The 12,279-nt window shown below is 43.1% G+C and overlaps 1 long non-coding RNA gene across 5 annotated transcripts in view; it reads left to right on the plus strand.

Moving 5' to 3' along the window:
• The window catches only part of LOC130456078 (uncharacterized), a 467,206-nt gene that overhangs the window by 416,449 nt on the left and 38,478 nt on the right, over positions 1 to 12,279 (plus strand). Inside the window, exons 1-3 of one of the 5 annotated variants that reach the window (XR_008914358.1) lie at positions 3,337 to 3,809; positions 3,945 to 4,086; positions 6,614 to 6,729. The exons of 3 other annotated variants lie outside the window; for them this stretch is intronic. This is a non-coding gene — a long non-coding RNA (uncharacterized LOC130456078). Of the gene's footprint in view, positions 1 to 3,336; positions 3,810 to 3,944; positions 4,087 to 6,613; positions 6,730 to 12,279 lie in introns of those variants that run through there. One more of the 5 variants, XR_008914361.1, reaches the window with a different exon arrangement.

Genomic DNA, 12,279 nt, shown 5'->3' on the forward strand with positions numbered 1-12,279 from the left:
AAAGTGGTGTAACATCCTGGGGAACAACAACTCCTATTGTACCCCAGGAATCTGTCCCGTTTGAGTCCTGGCTTGGGATTGGTCTTGCATTGGACTAATACTGTGTTGGGGGATAGACTATGTCTATGGTCCCTCCTTTGCATGGGATTGGTCCATATCAAGAACAATCCCATGAAAGAAAAATGGGCATCATCTCTTGCCCAGCAGAGGATTGGTCAAATTCAAGACCAAGGGACCACTGGAGCACACTGGGAGGTGTAGTCCCGTAGGCCACAACCATTGAAAACCCACCTGATCTCTCTCTATGAATCTATTTAGATGGAGAGATGGCCAGCTAGACAGACAGAAGGAGAGACAGACAGATTATTTGATCTGTCATTCTGTCTATTCGCCTACTGGTTGGTACATCTGTCAGCCTGTCTGGGTTTCTTTTGTGGGTTTTCAAGTGTTGTGACAGCCTGGGGAACTACAAGCCCCATTGTGCGCCAGGAATCCGTCCCTTTTGAGTCCTGTCTTGAGATTGGTCCAAAATTGGACCAATCCTATGGTGGGGGCGGGAAATGCCCATGGTCCCTCCTTAGCCCAGAATTGGTCCATCTCATTCGCAATCAAGCACAGTAAGGTAGGGAGCATCATTCCTCACCCAGCCTAGGATTGGTCCAATTCAAGACCAATCCAAACCAGGAAACATGGGGGAGGGACCCCTGGAGCACACTGGGGGATGCAGTCCCTCAGGCCACAACCTAAGAAGAGCAAAGCTATCTCTAACTCTATATCCATGTAGACTGAGAGATGGACAAGGGTGTCTTTGTGTGCTCTTATGTGTCTATTTATGTATCTATGCATCTGTGTATCTCTCTATGTATCTAATTACTGGTGACTTGTAAAAACACAAAACTACTAAATAGTCAGAGAACTCACTCTTTAGTCAAGGAAATGGGGGTCAATGTGACTGTAGAGCTCTGGACAGAGGTAGGAGCCTCAAGGCTCCACAGAGCCCCAGGACTGAACTCTGGTGGCTCTGGACACTGACCCCTGGGAAAGGCAATAGCACCTGATTGGACAGTTTAAAGAAGAAAAGAATTTGGGGAACTTCTCCACCATTTTGGGGAAACCCAAGGGCAGGGAAAGATGATTGACTTTGCTCTAGCTACACAGAAAATGGGAGTGTTCAAACTCTACTGACAACATCCACTGAAGCTTGGGAAAAGAATCACAGCTTGAGGAGAGGGTGTAAGGGAAAGGGCTGCTGACAGTGGAGACTAAAGATGATTCCTGATCAGGTGGGGATTTACTTTGGAAAAGATCTCTGATCCCACAGGGGAGACAACCTAAAACAAAGAGGGTCCTGAGCATCTGCTTTGTCCCAATCAAGTAGAACTGGTATTCACTTGTGGCTCCATTATTTAATCTGAAACTGCTAGGCTATGGTTTCCTTCTTCGTGGATTCTCACAGAAAGAAGGAGCAAGTACAAACTTTGAGTCTTCAATTTAGAAGCTAGTCCTAACTTTGGGCTACATCTGATCTTACTCTGCTACAAGTTTGAGGTTTCTATATTCCATGTTGACACTCTGTCTATCTATCTATGTGTCTGTATATATATGTATTTCTTTCTCTGTGATTGTCCTTAAGTCCATGTCTGTTCCTTGTTCGGTTTCTCTCTCTCTCTCACTCTCTCGCTCTCTCTCTCTCTCTCTCTCTCTCTCTCTCTCTCTCTATATATATATATATATATATATATATATATATGTCTATCTGTGTGCTGTCTATCAATATATCTATATTTTCTGTGTATCTCTTTCTGCTATCTATGTATCTATCTGCCTGTCTGTATGTGTATCTATCCATCTGTCTGCCAGCCAGTCCCTTCTGGTTATCTCTATGTATGTTACTATGTATGTATGTATCTATTTGCTTCTCTTAGTTCTTCTCTTTCTGTGCATCTATTTGTCTGTGTGTCTGTCAGTTTTTTCTCTACAGAAATAGATAGCTATTTGTAAGAGAGGAATAGAGAGAGAGAGAGAGAAACAGAGAGACAGACAGAGAGAAAAACAGAGAGAGGAAAAGCAACAAATATGCAGATTGATAAATGGACAGGTTGATAGAGTGATAGAGATATACAGAGACACACAGATGGAATGAGATAGATTGATTGATTGATAGATGAATAGATAAATAGATAGACAGACACACAAACAGTGATATAGAGATAGAGTTAGATATAATGACATTTAGACAGAAAGGTAGACTGAGGTATCGATATATTAATAGACAGAGAGAATGATGGATAGCAACACAGAGGGTTAGACACACATAGAGAGACAGAGAGAGTAAAGCAGATCGATACATAGACATAAACAGTCAAATATCTAGAGAGATAGACTTGGGTGGACAGATTCAAAAAGAGAGAGATAGACAAAAAGATCACTAGGTTGATATGAATAGAAGGAAAGAGAAAAAGACTACCAGACAGAGACAGATTGATGGACGAAAAGACAGGACAGAGCGACAGACAGATACACAAATGAACAGAAAGACTGACAGACAGATTAGTTTCTCTGTCATTCTGTATATCTGCCTTCCTTTCTGTGTATCTACAAGTCTGTCTCACTGGATGTGCATCTGTTTGTCTATATATCCTGATTTTTGTATCTGTCTATCTCTCTGTCTCTATCTGTCTCTCTGTCTCTCTATGTATCTGTCTATCTATATGTCTGTCGATCTGTCTGTCTTTCTACTTATATATCTATCGATCTATCTATGTCTTTGTGTTCCTGTTGGTGTAGTTTATGTATCTATCTGCCTGCTTGTTTTGGCATGGTTCACACTGTGTGTATGTCATTTGTGTGTTTTAAAGTGTTGTGACATCCTGGGGAACTACAATTCCCAATGTGACCAGGTGGTCACAGCCCTTTGAGTCCCGGCTTCTGATTGGTCTTGTATTGGACCAATCCTGTGTTGGGGGATGGACTATGTCTATGGTCCCTCCTTAGCATGGGATTGGTCCATATCAAGACCAATCCTATGAAAGGAAAATGGGCATCATCTCTTGCCCAGCAGAGGATTGGTCAAATTCAAGACCAATTCTTCACGGGAAATAAGAAGGAGGGAACCCTGGAGCATGCTGGGAGATATAGTCCCGTAGGCCACAACCACTGAACACCCACCGGATCTCTCTATGTAGACGGAGACATGGACAGCTAGACAGACAGAAGAAGTGACACACAGATTATTTGATATGTTATTCTGTCTATTCTCCTACTGGTTGGTACGTCTGTCAGCCTGTCTGTGTTTCTTTTGTGGTTTTTCAAGTGTTGTGATATCCTTGGGAACTACAAGCCCCATTGTGCCCCAGGAATCTGTACCTTTTGAGTCCTGGCTTGGAATTGGTCCGGAATTCGACCAATTCCGTGGTGGGGGAGGGACAATACCCATGGCCCCTCCTTAGCCCAGAATTGGTCCATCTCTTTAGCAATCACGCACAGTAAAGTAGGGAGCATCATTCCTCACCCAGCCTAGGATTAGTCCAATTCAAGACCAATCCCAACCAGGAAAGATGGGGGAGGGACCCCTGGAGCACACTGGGAAATGCAGTTCCTCAGGCCACAATCTAAGAAGAGCAAAGCTATATCTAGCTCTATACCCATGTAGACTGAGTGATGGACAAGGGGACAGACAGACAGGAGGACTGAAAGACAGAGACTTTCGTTTTTCTGCTTTTCTGTCTTACTGCCTTCCTATCTATGGATCTGTCAGTCAATGTGTCTGTTTGCCCATCAGTCCTCTCTGGGTTTCTATCTCTACATAGGTATGTATGTATATACCTATCTATGTATGTATCTTTTTATCAATTGATCTCAAGTGTCTGTCAATCTGTCTGTTCATTGGTCTATCCCTCTATCTAATTTATAAGTCACTCGATCTTTCCCATTCTCCTTCTCAGGTGTCCACTCTAGAAAATCAGGATAAGTGGTTGCAGGCAAGCAAAGCAGGTGATGGTGTCCCAGTTGGGTTCAGATGGCTCAGAAGATGTATTTGGTTCAAGATTGGAGGGGGAGTGGCAGACCTCCACTTTGGCCAGTGAGGTGAGTGTCTGTGGCAGACGGGATGATGGGTCCAAACCCTTCTTCTCAGTCTCTTCCATGAGTTGATGAAAGTCTTGAATAGGAAAGCAAGGAATCAAGATCTCAGAGGCTAAGCACTGCACCTTACTTACAGGGATCTTAACCTGTTGTCCTGACATTTCCCAACAAGGAGCATTTACTAAACAAGAATGGCATTTCCTTGGGCAGGCTATGAAAGAAAGGGAGGCAAAAGGACACAGAATGTTAGCCGCCATTGAGATCCCATGCACTCTAGTGAGGATAGTGCACAAACTGTGGAGAGATGAGCTGTTCCTCAGCTGCAGTCCCCACCTTTCACTGGTTCTACTCACTCTTCTTTCCCCTTTTAATGAGATGCCAAAGAGAAACACCCCTTCCTTAATGTTGCAGATGGCAAGAACTAGCCCCATGGCCTGGGACAAACCTCCTCCACAAACCCTTTGTTTCTGGGTCCTGTCCTCACTGCTGTCAAATGATAGCTAAACCGCAGCATGGAGGCATGATGTCTGGCTGTCCTCCCAAGGAGCAGCTTTTGCACCCATGCTCTTCCACCTCGGCTGCCTCCTGACCACATTCAACATGACCTTCCAAATCAATAAAATGTCTCTTTTTCTTCTGAAGCCAAGTTTCAGAGTCTTGCATTCTTCCCAATGGTATCCCTCCCAATCTCCTGGGGTGCATCTCTGAACCCACAACAATCATCCTGGGTGCCATTTAAAGAAAATGATGTAGACTCCTCAGGGAGGAAACTGACACCTGAGGCCAAGGAAGAAATGCAAAATCTTGAAACAGCTGGAGACCAGAAACTAAGTCTGGAGAATTGATCCTTCTCAAACTTTTCTAGCCGGGATCAGAAATTTTCTATTTTATTGCTTTTCATATTTTTTTTAGTCAATTTAGCATATTTTTCCTCCTTGGTTACAAGAATTATATTCTTTACACCCTTCCCGTAGCCGAGGGGCAATTCCACTGGGTATGACATGTATCCTTGATGAGAAGCTCTTTCCACGTTGTTGATGTTTGCACGAGGATGTTCATTTAGAGTCTATATCCCCATCCCTAACCCCCTGGACCCTTGTAATCTAGCAGTTGTTTTTCTTGGTTTTTCTACTCCCATAGTTTTCCTCGTGAATGTGGATAGTGTTCCATTCCTGGAGATCGTTCCAGTTCCTGTGGAATTCCTCCAATTCATTATTCCATTGAGCACCATAGTATTCCAGCACCAAGAGATACCACAATTTGTCCATCCATTCCCCAGTGGAAGGGCATCCCCTCCTTTTCCAATTTTTGGCCACTCCAAAGAGCTCAGCTATGAACAATTTTGTCTAAGTCTTTTTTCTTATTATCTCTTTAGGGTACAAACCCTGTAGTGCCATGGTTGGATCAAAAGGTAGACAGTCTTTTAGCTCCCTTTGGGCAGAGTCCCAAATTGCCCTCCATAATCGTTAAATCAATTCCCCAATGCACCTGCAATGCCTTCCTGTCCTAACTTTGGCACATCCCTTCCAGCATTCATTACTTTCCCTTTCTGTCATGTTAGCCAATCTGGTAGCCTCCATTTTCAATAGGAGACACATTCTCATTGATGCATGGCATGAGAGTGACAACATTATTGGATAGATTCAAACTCTGAAACTGCAGGCAGTGTCACCTATTAATTGTTCGGGATTATCAGAGATACTGCTTACTCAAATGACAAAAAGGAGTCCCAGTACTGATGTCTGTCTAAACCCGATAGCAAGAATGCAAGTTGCAACATTCCATGTACAGCATCGGTCTTGGCCATTTAATTTTGCAAATGTGCTAGGTAAAATGGAGAATCCTCTTCCTAGGGCTGGAAACTTATAAACTGTGTATTTCTCTATAATTGTTCATGCAAAAGTAACATCCTTGAACTCGTTAACTTGGAAATAATGCCAAACTATCAAATACTCAGAAAAACTCAAATCTTTAACCACAATTTCACCTTCAAATCAATGTTGAAATTCATATTTAAAAGTTTCAAACAAGCACACAGACACACCCACACACCCACACACACCCTCCCAATCTAACTTTGGGGACGTGGGGATGTTCGGGATAAAAAACTGTTTTCATTCCCCTTTAACTCCTGAACAAATATAATCATGCCAGTCCGTAGACCAAAATGATTGTTAAAATAAGCCCCATATCTTAGCCCTTGCCTTTCTGAGGATTTCATAATAGGATGACAGAACATTTGATCAAACAGGAGAAAAGTGGGAAATAACTTAAATTAGGGAGAAAAGCTCCCTAATTTGAATACAAATGTCAGATATAAGTTGGTAATGATCAGCAGTCAGCTGTAGAACTTGATAGAAACTTAGCTAAGCCATTCCTCAGCCCTTCCATTGGCCCTTGTGATTGTATCCTAACCCATTTTCCTCCATAGCATTTATTTTCCCCATGATCTTTCCAAAGAATTCACCTATAGATCTCAATTCTCTCTCGCCATGCTAAGATTATCTTTCTTACTACCAATTCCTTCTAGGCTCCATCATTTCTTTCCTAACGTCTTCTGATTCGACTTTGAGACAACCCAGCACTGTGGAATCTTTGCTGCGACTTCTCCAATGGACAGATGTTCCGTTCCATCCTCTTAACGAGGTAAAGTGCTCCTATTTTCAACTTTCCTCCTTCAACTCAAAATGGGGACTAAGTCTGTCCTTTCTAGGTTTTCTACTTAATGGGCCTTGGCTCCAGGTAAATAGAATTCTCATGAGAAATAAATGGCCAATATTCCCTCTGCTGTAGAATTATTTCTCAAGTCAATGAAAAGGATAGGAAACAATCCTTCTCCAGATTCCATACGTTGGGGACTCCTTCGGATATCTCTTAAAGATGTCACCTTGAGTAATACTTCAGATTCTGGGCTGCAGTAAATTCTGGTCTAGGCTTTTGGCTCCTATGAATCCTCTTCAGGCAAATCTTCCCTTTCATAGGTTTTTATCTCTTCACCCCCATACCAGAACTGGGGGAGGGAGGGGTAAAATCCAGGGCATTCATAGAAATGTCTTAGGAATTTCCCAGGTCTCTTTCTCAAGCTGTCCTGTGCCAAAGATCATCAGAAATAATGCACACAAAACCATCAGTTTTCTCCACTTCAAAAGGAAAATTAGTTCTCCTTATTCCCTGGTCTTTTCAAACAAGAACTTATCTGTTGAAATGGTTGCACTCTGGAAATTGACCTTCAAAATGCCCCAAATCAGGTTATTGTAGATGATGCTTTTCCTTTCTCAAAAACTCAAACTGGTAACGTTTTCTCTCCAAAAACAGAACTTAGGGTTACTAAGGAAGAGGTTCAAAATTTCCTCTAACTAGGAACACCTCTACTATTCCCTTCCCTTTTTTCATTTTTTACTCTAATTTCCTTTGGGCTGCCAATTTGCCTTTCTCTTCTCCTTGAGGCAAAGCACTTTGGCCTATGGCTAAAGCTACTCCTAGAGTGGAAATTTGTGGCTCATATAAAAAATGTTCAGGGTTTCCTTAGCATTAAAAGCAAAGCATTCCCCCCCATATTTCATGTCCTTTGACAACAATTTAAAGACCAGTCAGGTCTGTAGTTGCCCATCCTCAAATGAACATTCTTTACTCCAGAAATCACACACACACACACAGACACACACACACAGACACACACACACACACACACACACACACACACACACACACAGTAAACTGAAAAAAAAACCACTCCAGCTCTTTAAAAACAAATACCAGCTTGACAAAAATGTGAAATGACTGCACTCAAATAACCAAGTTAATACCTCAAAGGAAATGCATCTTATTGGCAATAATCAAAATTTACTATACTTGATATACACAATTTCACACATTTTTCCTAGCAAAACTTGGGAAGAAAAGATTAGACAGTAAAGTCAAGAATTTCTGGACCTCCTTTGGCTTTCAGCTCCATAATCCCCTGCGCAGATGGGCAGCTCCTCCCCTCCTCTCTAGCTTTTCAGAGGAATGAACTGTTGTAACCCAACTTGAAAGGCATTATTTGCTAACTTTTCTATCACCTGCATTCAGAGGACATCCCTTAGACCTTCAGCATAGCCCAAACCCCAGAGAGCCTTGAGATGATACCGAGAACTTACATTCTTCAGCTTCTAGAGGAAGCTCTTTCATAAACTAAATTGGATAACTCTTTAGACCTTAAGCCCTGACATTTCAATTCATGAGGAAACTTTTTCTGTTTTAATAGCCTTAAAGGAGTTACTCAGACCCTCTAGAGAAAGCTCTGGCTCTCACACTCCAACTCAAGCTTCCCTTTTAACACTTTCAGTCAACCATTCACGCATGTCACCTATACTATCCTCCCTCTTCCTTCTACTAGAAATACTACTTCACTCACCTACACAGGTTCCAACACTCAGTCACACACAAAACTTAGTCAATAGTGGACCTTGTGGTCAGGTTGGACTGGGCTCCATTTTGGCCGACTTCCCTTGGAACACATTTGATTGATGTTCCACACTTTTTCTAACATTCCCAGCTACCTGGTCCATCATATATCATATATATAACTATGTACATATATGAATATGACCTTGGCAGCAGTCCCCCTGGGATATAGGCTCGGGCATGCATGGAAAAGCGATTGCCCACTTGCTTCCTAATTAAAGAGAGGTTCCTTTGTCCAGAGTTTAGCTTAACTAACTGAACCCTCCCAGCTTATTCCTGACTGAGTTCAATGATTTCTTCTGGGTACCTCACATCTGGTGGTCAAACTAGCTGGAGGTTTAGGCAGCCATAAGTTGGCCATCTGGGCTGCCTTGCCATTTGTTGACATGGAAATGGCACAGAACTCTCAAATACTCTGAGAAACCCAGTCTTGAATCAGGATAGGGATAAATCCCATATTATATCCTTTACTCAGAGTCTGGCGCCACAACTTTTCCAGGGCATAAACCCTTCACTCTGTGGATATTATCCCTGGGAGAGCCACCAGGTTAGGTGATAACTCCAAGTAAAAAAAATTTGGGGAACCACATGGAGGAAATCCAGGGGCTGGGAAAGATGAGCGTCATTACTGTATCTACAAAGGACATCACTGACAGTATACAATCAAGCTTAGGAAAGGAATCCTAGCCAAAGGCTAGGTTGTAAGAGAGGGGGCTGCTTACAGTGGATACTGAAGAATGGTCCCTGCCAGCTATGGATCTTCTTGGGAAAGGGTCTCTTCATACAATAGGGGAGAGTACCTAACTAGGATTGTCATTCACCTAAGGGTTCCCCACTCAGTCTGAAACTGCTCACCTGGGATTCCCTTCAGGGTGGATTCCCATGGGAACAGGGAACAAGTACAATCTTTGGGGTCTCCAACCTACAAGTTCCTCCTGGAACCTAGGCTTCACCAGATCCCACTAGGCCCCAAGTATGTGGTTTCTAGATTCCATGTTGACACACCTAATTGCTGATGCTGTGAATACATTCACTGCATTCAATGAGGAAAAGTAGGAGCTGTATTTGCCAATGGTGGCCGTTAATGCAGGCACACTATGGTTTTTTACTGGAAACACAATTGCTTACAGTTTGACACGTGATGAAGATCATAGCACAGACTTGTAAAATCCCATGGGATTCCTTTTCTGTTGTTTATCTGGTTATTTGTTAAAAAGCAGTAAAAATTACAGGAATGTAAGATGTAGAACATGTTCTGTGGATTCACACCACCATCAATCCTATCTTGCAAAGACTGAGTTAAAATTTTAGAACACACTTTTGCTCTCACAACAATCTCTCCATTCCCCTCTCTGAGGAAATGTCAAAGGTCAATGGACTTACCGGTGTTCCTGTTGTCAACCTGGAATCTAGAAGCCCCACACTTGTGGCCTAGACGGGTCTGGTGTAGCCTGGGTTTCCGGAGGAGCTTGTAAGTTGGAGACCCCAAAGTTTGTACTTGTTCCCTGATCCCATGAGAATCCAGAGAGATAGAGACAGACAAACAGAAAGACAGATAGGCAGGCCGACTGGCAGATGGGTAGTCAGATAGGTAGGAGGGCAGATAAATGGATATAAAGATAGCACATAGAGAGACACATAGACACAGACAGAGGGATAAGAAAGGCATGGAGACAGACAGAGAGACAAATAGGAAGATAGAATCAAAAGACATAGAAACAGAAACAGAATGAGAGATAGTCAGAGACATTGAATATCGGGGAGTGAAACAACACGAAAGACAGAGACAGATAGATGGAAGGACAGACCGAGGGAAGATGGAATGGAGAGACAGACAGGCTGAGAGAGACACAGAAAATCAGGCAGTTGGATAGACAGACAGAAGGGGATAGACAGATAGCAATAGAGATAGATCAGTAGACTGATATATAAAAAGAATTATAGAGAAACGGAGTGACACACGCAGAGAGACGGATTGACAGATATACAGAAAGACTGACAGATGGACTAGTTTCTCTGTCATTTTGTCTATCTGTTTTCCTTTCTGTGTATCTAAAAGTCTGTCTCACTGTATGTGCAACTGTCAATCTACCTATCTATCCATATTTTTATCTGTCTCTATCTTTTTGTCTGTCTGTCTGTCTGTCTATCTATCTATCTATCTATCTATCTCTTTGTATTTCTGTCGGTGTAGTCTATGTATTGTTAACTTGGAACTAACATGGAACTATTAAATAGTCAGAAAAACCAAGTCTTTACTCAGGATAGGAATAAGTCCAATTTGGCCCTTTACTCAGAGTCGGAGCACAAGCTTTTCAGGGTGCAAACCCTGGACTCTGGGGATGTTATCCCTGGGAGCTCCACAAAGCTAGATGACAACTCGGAGGAACACAAGCATTTGGGGAACCTATATACCATTTGGGAAAACGAGGGGCAGGGAAAGATGATTGGCATCACTATGGCTACAAGGAAAATGGGAGTGTTCAAACTACAGTGACAAGATACAATGGAGCTAGGGAAAAGAATCATAGCCAGAAGCTATGGTGCAAGGGAAGAGGGATGCTTACAATAGTTACTAAAGGATGGTTCATGCCCAGGTCTGGCCTTCCTGAGAAAGGTTCTAATACAATAGGGGAAGCTACCTAAAACAAAGAATGTGCTTAGCATATGCTTATCTCACCCAGGCTCATCATTTCCCTTCAGGGTAGTTTCTCTTGGGAACAGGGAACAAGGACAAGCTTTTGGGGTCTCCAATCTACAGGCTAAATCTAAAATTGGGGTTCATCAGATAACACTAGGCCACAAGTTTGGGATTCCTAAATCCCACGTTGACAGTATCTATCAGCCTGCCTGTTTGTGCATGTATCAGCCTGTGTGTCTGACTTTTGTGGGTTTTAAGGTGTTGAAGCGTGGCGAACTACAACCCCCAGTGTGCACCAGCAGGACCACCCATTTGAGTCCTGGCTTGTGATTGTTCTTCAATTGGACCAATCCCGAGATAGAGGAGGGACAATGGCCATGACCCCTCCTTAGCACGGAATTAATACTTTTCAAGACCAATCCCAATAAAGGAAATATTGGACATCATTCCCTCCACTAGCATAGAACTGGTCCAATTCAAGACAAATCCCTCCCCGGAAATAAGGAGTAAGGACCCCTGGAGCACGCTGGGCGATGTAGTTCCCCAAGCCACAGCACTCGAAAAGCCATACTATCTCTATGTTTCTATGAAAATGGAGAGATGGACAACTGGACAGACAGAAGGACTGACAGACAGATTAGTTGCTATGATATTCTGTCTATGTGCCTGCTGTTTAGTGCATGTATCGGTCTGTCCGTCTATCTTTTGAGGGTTTTCAAGTGTTGTGACCGCCTGGGGAACTACAACCCCCAGTGTGCTCCAGGAGTCCCACCCCTTTGAGTCCTGCCTTGGGAGTGCTCCCGAATTCGACCAATCCCGAGTTACGAAAGGGACAAAGCGAATGGCCTCTCCTGAGCCCAGGAGTGATCCGTTTATAAGCCAATCATACACAGCAGTAGCGAGGAATATCCCTATCTCTGCCTCGGTCCAATTCAAGACCAATCCCTCCCAGGAAATGAGATGGAGGGACTGCTGGAGAACCCTGCAGTGTGCAGTTCCTCAGGGCACAAGGCTACAAAACACATTCTATCTCTAGCTCTATATCCATATAGACTGAGAGATGGCCAAGGGGACCGACAGACAGGAGGACTGACAGACAGAGAGCTTCG

The sequence above is a fragment of the Monodelphis domestica genome, chromosome X (genome assembly GCF_027887165.1).
Source record: "Monodelphis domestica isolate mMonDom1 chromosome X, mMonDom1.pri, whole genome shotgun sequence".
Lineage (NCBI taxonomy): Eukaryota > Metazoa > Chordata > Mammalia > Didelphimorphia > Didelphidae > Monodelphis > Monodelphis domestica.